At 40.0% G+C, this 12,843-nt stretch overlaps 1 protein-coding gene across 1 annotated transcript in view; it reads right to left on the bottom strand.

The window, feature by feature from the left end:
* The window catches only part of DUSP11 (dual specificity phosphatase 11), a 227,357-nt gene that overhangs the window by 109,226 nt on the left and 105,288 nt on the right, over positions 1-12,843 (bottom strand). The gene's annotated exons all lie outside the window — the stretch shown is intronic.

Below are 12,843 nucleotides of genomic sequence, written 5' to 3'. Positions count from 1 at the left end.
CATATACACGTCTAAGCATTAATTCTAAACACACAAATTAAGGATCTTTCCTAGTATATGTAAGAACTCATTTCCCCTACTAATCATTTTTCTTGGCAATGAAAGATACCAGCCTTCAGACCAACTAAGTAATCAAGTGACATCTGCCTGGAGTCTCTCTTGATTTTAGCTCCCCATGAAGGCTTCTCTGTGTCTGTGTTCTCTATACCATGATGCTACATATCAAGTTAAGAATTTAGTCTTCTAGACATATCTTGCTGCTGCCCAGGAAAGAGCAGATAGGAATGTGAGTGCAGGAGTGCAGGAGACGGACAGGGAAGTATGCAAGGGATCATATGAAGGCTACTATACACAGGCCATGCCAGGTATTGGCATCTGAAGGACAGAGCACCTCATTTCTGGTCTGGCCTTGGTCCATCAGGAGAGCTTCTGATACCTGCTTGCTGACAGAACATCTCCCATGTCCAGCCTCCAATCTTTGGAGCAGGGGTTGGGAAAATATTCTACTCAGTTATGCCAAGAACGTGGCAGAAATTTTGTAGCACTGACTTACTGATTGTGTGGACAAAGTTGTCCACTTTTCAACTTCTCCAGTTACGCAGGAATATCAGATGTTCACTTTTGGCTGGGATTTTCCTGCTTGCTGTTCCTATTACACATAAAGACAAGCAAGAATGTTAACCTACCTGCAGCAGGGCCCAAAACTCAGCTTATCTCTTAGGATAGGCTGAGTTTTTGCACCTACCACCCCCTTGGCCTTCGAACACTCTTCCCCCAGATACTCCATGGCTTGGTTCCTCACTTCCTTTGAGGCTCTGCTCAAATGACATCTTAACAGAGAGGCTTTCCATGATCACCCATCACATTCCCTAGCCCCATTATTCTGCTTCATTCTTCTCTGGAGCATTTATCACCATTAAGCCTTCCATATACTCACTATTTATTCTCTTTCCTCTCAACCACTATGAGGGCCAGGAGTTGGTTCCGTTTCCAGTTCCCAGAATAGTGCCTTCCACATAGAAGGTGTTAAGTATCTGCTGAAAATGAACAAATGAATTCCACACCCCTTCTCACTACCCTCTCATCAGACCTGAGGCCACCCCCAGGAGTTCATTCAACTCCTGTGCTTGTTGTAGAACCCACTCCCAATACCCTGGCTGCCCCTGCCTCATTCTGGCAAAGTCTTCTTCCCCTTCAGCCCCAATCAATTCTGTCTTCTCAGTGAAGACTTCCTCAGTCTCTCTTCTATATTCCCACTGCAACGAATTTATTCTTTTATTATAATTAACCCACTGTCTTATTGTTAGTGTATGTTTACCTTACTAGATAACTGTGAGTTTCTAAGGAACGAAGACCACTAGTAACTTCTGCATCCACATGCCCTAACAGTAAACTTAAAGCTCTCAGTGTTTACTGAATCAATCTATTTTGAGTCTCTACCAGTTCCAGGGAGTGGACAGTGTAGCATCCTTCTCTTCACCAGTGAGCCTGGTACATGTGGGAAGGGCTGATAGCAGGGATAACCCAAACTGGCCATAAGCAAAGCCCCAAGACTGCTGTAGTAGGGAGCACTGTGTCACAGGAGAGTATCTCTACTGGGGAATCTGATAATGAGAATGCTGATTCTCTTTCTCTATGTTGCTCTTATATACCACCTGATGTTCTCTGTTCTGATAGTGAAGAACCAGTTATTTCTTCTAATATAGAAGCATATTTAATAGAACTTTTACCTAAAAACACTCAAGTATAATTTCCAAATGATAAAAGTAGAAAGCCCTTGCTATAATAACTGGGACAGATGTTTTATACCCTTCAAGTCCCAAATTTCATACAAAATTATACTAAAGGAAAAGCTAAACTGTTAAAAGAACTGTGAATATTTTTTAAGAAAGCAGAAAGGCCCTCTCAACCTTCTTCAATATAAATAACATGTAATCCCTTAGTCCTCTGTGAAAACAGGATGGACTGCTGCTATTACTTTAATCATAGAGAAGTCGTAGTAATGTAGGAAGGTTGAATAAAGTCCAAATCAAATGGATGTTTATCAATATGATGCATTTTATTCTAATCAATAGAATAAAATAAAAAACTATATTAACAAGTTAAAAACAAGTAATAGTAATCTCTTTTCTAAGTTTTATGTAAGTAAAAGTATGTTACATTACTCTTACAGAAATCATAGCTTAATTAGCACAAATATTATCAGTAGAGTTTTACTGGCCTTTCAAGGCTAAGTCTTTGATAACGTGGATATCTCCCTTTGATCTTAAACAACTCATGGGTTAAGATGCTTTGCTTCATGAGACATTCATGTTCATGAAGCATCAATTAATGTAAAAATAGAACATCACTTAAAGTTACTCTAAATCCTGGGCTATAAATTTTCTGTAACTGAGACAAGGGGGAGCTCTCTCTGATCTCATGTCCAACTGCATCTGGAGAAGGGGGCTCCCAGGCTTGGTAATGTAACAATTAATTTTACATTGTAAACTTGTTGTTTTACCTTAAATGCTCCTTTTAGTAAAAATGTGTTAAAGGTGAATTCTTGTCTTAAGTGCTCTTTACTTTAAACTATTATTTGTCCCTATATTCTTAATTGAGTGGGAAATTACTTAAAAAAAGCCCAAATCCATTGAATCAAAACCTAATTAGGCTTAGGCCTTCTCTAACAGAGATCATATGTTGGAGGTGTGAAAAAACAAACCCGTGACAACTGGCACCCAACTTGGGGATCGAGACAAGAATAATCCTAATTTTGTGCATTGGTTAATTTTCCCTAGGGACTTGAGGCACTGTCTAAAGTAATGGCTCAACCTCAAAATGTAGATGTTGCAAGATTACAAGTGTTAACTGGGCTGTCAGGAACTGGAAATCCAGGGCATCAGGATATTCTCAGTGTAAGAGTTAATGCATGGCCAAGGGGAGTAGGCAGCAGGTTTGCTAGGATTCAAATTAATCTTCAGGATGGAAACAGACAGCCATTACCACAATCGAACTATACACCTGCACCAGGACCTGTTGATGTAACTACAGATATATTACTGAATGTTCTTATGGACAATTAATGGCTAAACTAGGGGACGGACCATTTTTAACTGGAATATATGGACATGGACCATTATATACTGGTCATTGCCTGCCAGAGGATGATTTAAGCCATCATTTCCTACCCATAACAATGCTGAATTAGCACTACTTAATAACTAGCAGATACAAGAAGTAGCACTTCTGAGAGAAATAACATGTAGATTTCAACAGTGGCAAACTATGGGGGCACCTCAGCCACAAAATCCTCCCCTAAGCCAACCTGGGGCATTAGCCTTGCCTATGAATCATCTTCGAGCTACTGTAGGAGCTACACCTAATGACCCCCAGGGCACAGCATTGCGGCCTGGATGAAATGTACAGGTTATAGAAGGTGTAATGCCTATTAACAATGGAACTATGAGAAAATGGGTTGTTAATGCTTTATTAGCTTCACATGCCACGTCGCATGTCATAGACCAAGAAGCATGGGCTTAGAATAGCACCATAGCTGCTATTTATCAAAGAGCTCATGGAACTTTGGCATTACATCCTTTCCCCACTGTGTTAAAAGATATTGCTAATTCTGATAGTGTTATGGTAGCTTTTACTATGGGGATGATTTTATCTAATGATGACTATGACCCAGTTAGTGGCACAATTCGACCACTGCTGCCAGGGCAAGCAGTACTTCCTGTTGAAGCCCAAATAGATATACTTTGAGATGATGATGCTAAAGGAAGTGCTTTTTCTGAAACTGTCACTGAAGTATATAAATCCCTTGGACTTAACATTCTTGGACAACCTATGCAACATCCACCAGGGTCTCAACAACGTTTTAATCAACAGGGAGGCAATGAAAGAAAACAACAAACAGGGACTCGAACTAAAGGAGGCTTTAGATCCTCTCATCCATCCCAGCATCCTCCACAATCTCCACAAGCACCAATTCCTAGAAATAGAGGGAAATTTGGAGGTAGTAGAGGAAAACAGGACTGAGAAGGATTGCAAGGCCCAAACCATCAACAACCTCAGAATCGTGGCACAGATCCTCCCAGACAACTGAAACACTATAATCTGAGACCCAATGTAAATCATCCTCGATGGTTTAATAAACCAGAGGGAAGCTCTCCAAATCCCTATAGACAAAGAGAACGTCAAGAACAACAACAACCAAAAGACCAGTCAAAAGACAAAGGAGTTCAAAGTAATTCACAGCCCCAAAGGTTAGGGGGAAATAACAGGACTGTGCACTTAGTGCAGCAAGTACATTCACCTCCCTCTCCTACTTCATCTCATGATGGAACTTCAGGTCCAGCGTAAGGTCAGGTGATCTCACTGCCCTCTCCCCTAAGAGGGACCTGACTCCCAGAGGCGTAAATCTCCCTGGCAATGCAGGATACGACTCCTGGGGATGAATCTGTACCTGGCATCTTGGAATTGAGAACATCGCCTTGACCAAAAGGGGGATGTGAAATGAAATGAACTAAAAATTCAGTGGCTGAGAGATTTCAAATGGAGTCAAGAGGTCACTCTGGTGGACATTCTTAAGCACCATATACATAACCCTTTTTAGGTTTAAATGCACTGGAACAGTAGAAGTAAATACCTGAAACTATAAAACTGCAACCCAGTAGCCTTGGTTCTTAATGACTGTATAACAATGTAGATTACAAGGGGTGACAGTGTGATTGTGAAAACCTTGTGAATCGCACTCCCTATATCCAGGGTATGGATGGATGAGTAGATAAATGGGAACAAAAACTAAAAGAAAAATAGGGTGGGATTGGGGGGGGAGATTTAGGTGTTCTTTTTTATTTTTATATTTTAATTTTTTACACTTATTCTGATTCTTTCTGGTATAAGGAAAATGTTAAAAATTAGATTGGGTGAGAACCTAAGATGGCAGGTAGGAGAAACAGGGCAAAAAAACACCTCCATGAAAAATACTAGATAAAAGCCAGAGAGTGACCCAGAACACCAATTCCAGCGATGCACCAGCTGGACAAGGTCTGCTAAATCCACAGGGCCCATGCACTTGTTGAAACCAGGAGTCTGCGTTCTGAGACGAGTGAGTAAACCTGCTGAATATCCAGCAGCCACACTGCGGTGTGGGGAAACCATGGGTTGGTGTTTGGAGGCATACTACTTCTTTTTTAAAAAACCCAAAGCGGCTTATATGGCAGTGAGAATCGCACAGTGAAGCACGGCAGGAATGGGCTGTGTGGATGCCTCAATATCTGGTGTGGAAGATAGCTTTTTGCACAACTGCTGGTAATTGTCTCAGAGCGAGGCAGACAGAAGGGAGCAAAAAGGGGAAAATAACCATGACGCTTGCAGCCACCTTCCCGGCGGGCTGGGAACGCTCCTGCCTGGTGCCGGCGCCATAGCCCAGAGACGCGCCAAAAAATCCAGGGTGACAGGAACTGTTTCCAACAACACACGCACATGCCACAATATCAGGCATGGACAATAGCCTTTCGCACACCCACAGTTAACTGTCACAGAGCTAGGAAGGTGGAGTTGTGCAAAAAGGGGGAAATTAACATGTCCCATACAGCCATCCTTACAGCAGGCTGGCTACGCACCTACACGGCCCGGTGGCCCAGAACTTCCCTTGAGGGATGGTGTGCATTTGTGACATAGCACAACCTTCTCTCAGCAGAGGTCCTAGAAGGGCACAGCTTGGAAGAGGGACCCACTCGGAAATCCCAGGGACCATACGCCAATACCAAGGAATTGTGCGTCAGCGGCAGAGACTATCTGTGGCGAGACTGAACTGAAGGTTTAGACTCTTGCAACAGCCTTAAATCTCCAGGAACACCTAGCAGGTTTGATTATTAAAGCTGCCCTACCTCCCTAATCTCTCAGACACACGCCCCACAATAACAGCGGATAGCACCAACAACACACCCAAACTTGGTGCACCAATTGGATCTCACAAGAATCAGACCCACACACACCACAAAGACAAAGTTGGGGAGAACTGACTTGAGGGGAATAGGTGACTCGCAGACGCCATCTGCTGGTTACTTAGAGAAAGTGTATGCCACTAAGCTATAGAACTGACAAATTAGAGACTGGTGTTTTTCATATCCTGAAAGAACCCTAACAAGAAAAGCAAATGCCAAGAGGCCAAAAAACAACAGAAAATTTTAAAGCATATGATAAAACTAGACAATATGGAAGACACAAACCCAAACACCCAAATCAAAAGATCAGAAGAGACACAGTACTTGGAGCAATTAATCAAAGAACTAAAGACAAACAAAGAGAGCATGGCACAGGATATAAAGGACATGAAGAAGAACCTAGAAGAGCATAAAGAAGAAGTTGCAAGAGTAAATAAAAACATAGATGATCTTCTGGAAAGAAAAGAAACTGCTGACCAAATTAAAAAGATTCTGGATACTCATAGTACAAGACTACAGGGAGCTGAACAATGACTCAGCATCCTCGAGGTCCACAGAATGGAAAATGAAAGAACAAAAGAAAGAATGGGGCAAAAATCAAAGTGGATCTCAGGGATATGATAGATAAAATCAAACGTCCAAATTTAAGACCCACTGGTTTCCCAGAAGGGGAAGAGAAGGGTAAAGGTCTAGAAAGAGTATTCAAAGAAATTGTTGGGGAAAACTTCCCCAACCTTCTACACAATATAAATACACAAAGCATAAATGCCCAGCTAACTCCAAATAGAATAAATCAAAATAAACCCACTCCAAGACATATTCTGATCAGACTGTCAAATACTGAAGAGAAGGAGCAAATTCTGAAAGCAGCAAGAGAAAAGCAATTCATCACATACAAAGGAAACAACATAAGACGAAGTAGTAACTACACAGAGGCCACCATGGAGGTGAGAGGGCAGTGGCATGACATATTTAAAATTCTGAGAGAGAAAAATTTCCAACCAAGTATACTTTATCCAGCAAAGCTCTCCTTCAAATTTGAGGGAGAGCTTAAATTTTTCACAAACAAATCCTGAGAGATTTTGCTAATAAAAGACTTGCCCTACTTCAGATGCTAAAGGGAGCACTACTGACAGAGAAACAAAGAAAGGAGAGAGAGATATGGAGAAAGGTTCAGTATTAAAGAGATTCAATATTGGTTCATTAAAGGACAATAAGAGAGACAGGGAAAAATATATCTGACAAACATAAACCAAAGGATGGGATGGCTGATTCAAGAAGTGCCTTCACAGTAATAACACTGAATGTAAATGGATTAAATTCCCCAATTAAAAATATAGATTCGCAGAATGGATCAAAAAACATGAACCATCAGTATGTTGCATGCAAGAGACTCATCTTAGACACAAGGACACAAAGAAATTGAAAGTGAAAGGATGGAAAAAATATTTCATGCAAGCTACAGCCAAAAGAAAGCAGGAGTAACAATATTAATCTCAGATAAAACAGACTTTAAATGCAAGGATGTTATGAGTGACAAAGAAGGCTACTACATACTAATAAAACGAACAACTCATTAGAAGAAATAAGAATTATAAATGTTTATGCACCCCATCATGGTGCCACAAAGTACATGAGACAAACACTGGCAAAACTAAAGGAAGCAATGGATGTTTCCACAATAATTGTGGGAGACTTCAACACATCACTCTTTCCTATAGATAGATCAACCAAACAGAAGACCAAAAAGGAAACTGAAAACCTAAACAATCTGATAAATGATTTAACAGACATATATAGAACATTACATCCCAAATCACCAGGATACACATTCTTCCCTAGTGTTCCCAGAACTTTCTCCAGAATAGACCATATGCTGGGACATAAGATAAGCCTTAATAAATTTAAGAAAAAAATTGGAATTATTCAAGGCACATTCTCTGACCACAATGGAATACAATTACAAGTCAACAGCCATCAGAGTCTTAGAAAATTCACAAACACCTGGAGGTTAAACAACACACTCTTAAAATAAATGGTTTATAATGTAGAATGTAGGGGAACTAGCGAGAGAGAGCAATTAATGAAGGAGGAAAGATAACCCAATAAGAAGAGATAAGCTATCGCAGGTAAATTTAACATTCTGGGAATGCCCAGGAATGACTATTGTTTCTTACTTTCTGATGGGTATGGTAAGAACAAGTTCACAGAAATGTTGTATATTAGGTTATTTTCTTGGGGTAGAGTAGGAGCATGTTGGAAGTAAAGTAGTTACTTTAGGTTAGCTGTCTTCTTCTTACTCCCTTGTTATGGTTTGTTTGAAAAGTTTTTTTATTGTATATCTTTAAAAAATTTTTTTTGATATAATTTTTTTTAAAAAAAAGTTAATTAAAAAAAATGGAAAAAATATGCAGAGCCCCCTTGAGGAGCTGGTAGAGAATGCAGGGGTGTTGGGCTTCCCCACCTCAATGGTTGCTGATGTGCTCACAGACATAGGGGACTGGTGGTTTGATGGGCTGAGCCCTCTCCCACGGGACTTGCCCTTGGGAAGACTGTTGATGCAAAGGAGAGGCTAGGCCTGCCTATAATTGTGCATAAGAGCCTCCTCCCAAATGCCTCTTTGTTGCTCAGATGTGGCCCTCTCTCTCTAGCTAAGCCAACTTCGCAGGTGAAATCACTGCCCTGCCCCCTACATGCGATCTGACACCCAGGGGAATGAATCTCCCTGGCAATGTGGAATATGACTCCCAGAGAGGAATCTGGACTTGGCATAGTGGGATGGAGAACATCTTCTTGACCAAAAGGGGGATGTGAAAGGAAATGAAAGAAGCTTCAGTGGCAGAGAGATTCCAAAAGGAGCCCAGAGGTCACTCTGGTGGGCACTCTTATGTACAATATAGACAACCCTTTTTAAGTTCTAATGAATTGGAATAGCTAGCAGTAGATACCTGAAACTATCAAACTACAACCCAGAACCCAGGAATCTTGTAGACAATTGTACAAAAATGTAATATATGAGGGGTGACAACGTGATTGGCAAACCCACATGGACCACCCTCCTCTTTGTCCAGTTTATGGATGGAGGAGTACAAAAATGGGGGGGTGGGGGGGTGAGAAAGAAAAAACGAAAAAAAAAAAGGAAGGCACCCAGTCCCAGTGTTCTTTTTTACTTTGGTTGTTCTTTTTCACTTTGGTTTTTACTCTTATTGTTTTTGTGTGTGTGGTAATGAAAATGCCAAAAATTAATTTTGGTGATGAATGCACAACTGTACAATGGTACTGTTAATAACTGTATGTACGTTTTGTTTTGTATGACTGCATGGTATGTGAATATATCTCAATAAAAATAAATTTTAAAAATAGTAAAAAAAAAACATTGGGGTGATGAATGCACAACTATACGATGTTACTGGGAACAGCTGACGGTACACCATGGATGATTTTATGGTATGTGAATATATCTCAATTAAACTGAATATATAAAAAAAATATAAGCAGCATATTACCTGAATGTTTTAACTTTATTAAAGCTAAGAATATTCATTCTGATGCATGCCAATTTTGGAAACAGTTCCCTAATCCAAACAATATAAAAAGAGAACAAGTTAAATGTCAATATGATTCACAGCCTTCTCCAGGTGAATTCTGCCTTTATCATCCAAAATGGACTGTCTCTGAAACTAAAAGGGATTGGGGACAATTAGCATATTCTTAAATGTTCCCTGTAGCAATATGTAAACAGGAAAGGTAAACTAAAGAGTAAAAATATAAGATATACTCACTATATCAGAAATGCATAGCAGAAGCTAAAAAACATCACGTAGAGAGCATGGTTAGCTCATTAAATGAACCTTTTATAACTCATATAGAGAATAATACTATTAATATTAAAGAACTTCCAACGAAGACAAGATATGGGGATTAGTTAATGAAGTCAATATGTCTAATATACAAATTAAGAGTAAACAAAAGGAAGTAAATCCTTGTCCCTTAAAACAAGGACGAAAAGCCTCACTAACACTCAAAGAATTCACAACGTAAGCCTTATGATGGCTGTTCCAATTTGCTAATGCTGCCTTTTCGCAAAACACCATAAATGGACCGGCTTTTATAAAGGGGGTTTATTTGGTTACAGAGTTACAGTCTTAAGGCCATAAAGTGTCCAAGGTAAGTCATCAACAATTGGGCACCTTCACTGGAGGATGGCCAATGTTGTCCGGAAAACCTCTGTTAGCTGGGAAGGCAAGTGGCTGGCATTTGCTCCAAAGTTCTGGTTTCAAAATGGCTTTCTCCCAGGATGTTCCTTTCTAGGCTGCAGCTCCTCAAAAATGTCACTCTTACTTGCTCTTGGGGCGTTTGTCCTTTCTTAGCTTCTGCAGAGCAAAAGTGCTTTCAAAGGCCATCTCCAAAACGTCTCTGTAAGCTGTGGCTCCTCTCTCAGCTCCTGTGCGTTCTTCCAAACGTCCCTCTTGGCTGTAGCAAGCTCACTCCTTTTGTCTTAGCTTATATAGTGCTCCGGTGGACCAATCAAGGCCCACACTGAATGGGCAGGGCCAAACCTCCATGAAAATTATCCAATCAAAGTTATCACCTACAGTTGGGTGCGTCACATCTCCATGGAAACATTCAATCAAAGAATTACAATCTAATCTACACTAAAAGCCTGCCCACACAAGATTGCATCAAAGATAATGGCGTTTTGGGGGACATAATACACCCAAACTGGCACAATGGCTAATTCAATAGCCAACAGTATCTAAACTTTCTGACTTAAATGATCATCAGTTAGCTGATGAATTACATACGTTAAAAGACCATGTGGTGACTCTCATGGAAGCCACCACCATGGAGGATGCTCAGCATATAGATGAATTACTTACAGCCATGTCGATTTATCTTACACACAAAATTTCAGAATACTTTACACAAAAGGGAGAATTCACTAGAGAATATTAAATGGAACACAGATTAATGAAGGTCTTAATATTCCCCAACATGGCATGCAAGTGGTTAAGCGAACAGCACGTGGCATTATACATGATATAAAGAAAACTTACACATCTCCAATTAAAAGTATCTGGGAAACAGGAATTTATTATCAAATATTTCTACCTAACAAAGTACTCTATACTAACTGGCAAGTATTAAACATTGGACATTTAGTAAAAACAGGAACTCAGCTTACCTTAATAAAGATACATCAACCTTATACACATATCAGTCAAGAATGTTCCAAATTATATTATTTGGAGCCTAGAGGATGTAAAGAAAAAGATTCTCTTCTTTGTGAAGAAATTAATCCACATCAACCTTATGGCAATAAAACTGGGAGTAAATGTCCAGTAAGTGGAAAAGCAGTTTCATCTCCTTACTTAGAATTTATTCCTTTAAAGAATGGGAGTTATGTAGTTACGTCAGATAATATAGACTGTATTATACCTCCATGTCAATCCTCAATTGTCACGGTCAATGACACAGTAACATGCTTTGAAAATTATTAAAGAAACCTTTGACTAAAGAGCAAACTGTTGTTTTGGGTAACTTTCATACACCAAAAATACAACTAAGGTTACCACACCTGGCTGGAATCTCAGCCAAGCTGAAGAAGATTGAAGTCAAGGTCACTGATACTGGGAAAGCACTGAAGAGCAGATAGAAGATATAAAGTCTGACCTTCTCAGACTGGATTTACATGAAGGGGATGCTCCAGGGTGGATCAAGCAATTATGAGAAGCACTGGAAGACGTCTGGTCTGCTGCTGCCTCTGCTGCTAAAACAATTGCCAGCTTTGTGAGCACTGCTACCAAAGGCATCTTTGGTGGAATAACTGATATATATTAACTTATGCTAAGCCCATAGTCATCCTGAAATTATTACTTATAGCATTAATTTTCAGAATTCTAACATGGCTTCAAAATTCTCAGAAAAATCCCCCCACGTGGGACCTGACTCCCAGGGGTGTAAATCTCCCTGGCAACGCAGGATACGCCTCCTGGGGATGAATCTGGACCCAGCATCATGGGATTGAGAACATCTTCTTGACCAAAAGGGGGATGCAAAACGAAACGAAATAAAGTTTCACTAGCTGAGAGATTTCAAATGGAGTCGAGAGGTCACTCTGGTGGACATTTTTACACACTATATAACCTGTTTCAGGATTTAATGTATTGGAATAGCTAGAAGTAAATACCTGAAACTACGTAACTCCAACCCAGTAGACTTGACTCTTGAAGACGATTGTATAACAATGTAGATTACAAGGGTGACAGGGTGATTGGGAAAACACTGTGGATCACACTCCCTATATCCAGCGTATGGATGGATGAGTAGAAAAATGGGGACAAAAACTAAATGAAAAATAGGGTGGGTTGAGGGGGACAGTTTGGGTGTTCTTTTTTACTTTTATTTTTTTTTCTTCTTATTCTTATTTTTTCTGGGATAAGATAAATGTTCAAAAACAGATTGGAGTGATGAATGTATAACTATATGATGGTAATATGAACAACTGATTGTACAGCACGGATGATTGTATGGTATGTGAATATACCTCAATAAAATGGAATTTAATTAAAAAAAAAAAGAGGTCCAGTTCTCAGGGGTGTAAATCTCCCTGGCAATGTGCGACACGATGACATGACTCCAGGGGATGAGCCTGGACCCAGCATTGTGGGATTGAGAAAGTCTTCTTGACCAAAAGGGGGAAGAGAAATGAAACAAAATACAGTTTCAGTGGCTGAGAGATTGCAAATGGAGTTGAGAGGTCATCCTGGAGGTTATTCTTATGCATTATACCCTTTTTAGTATTTTGGAATGGCTAGAAGGAACTGCAACCAAATAGCTTTGATTTTTGAAAACAACTGTATACCCCTATAGCTTACACAGTGTGACTGTGTGATTGTGAAAACCT

The sequence above is a fragment of the Choloepus didactylus genome, chromosome 17, assembly GCF_015220235.1.
Source record: "Choloepus didactylus isolate mChoDid1 chromosome 17, mChoDid1.pri, whole genome shotgun sequence".
NCBI lineage: Eukaryota > Metazoa > Chordata > Mammalia > Pilosa > Megalonychidae > Choloepus > Choloepus didactylus.
The sequence above is the reverse complement of the archived record's forward strand: the minus strand, read 5'-3'. Positions and strand labels throughout refer to the sequence as shown.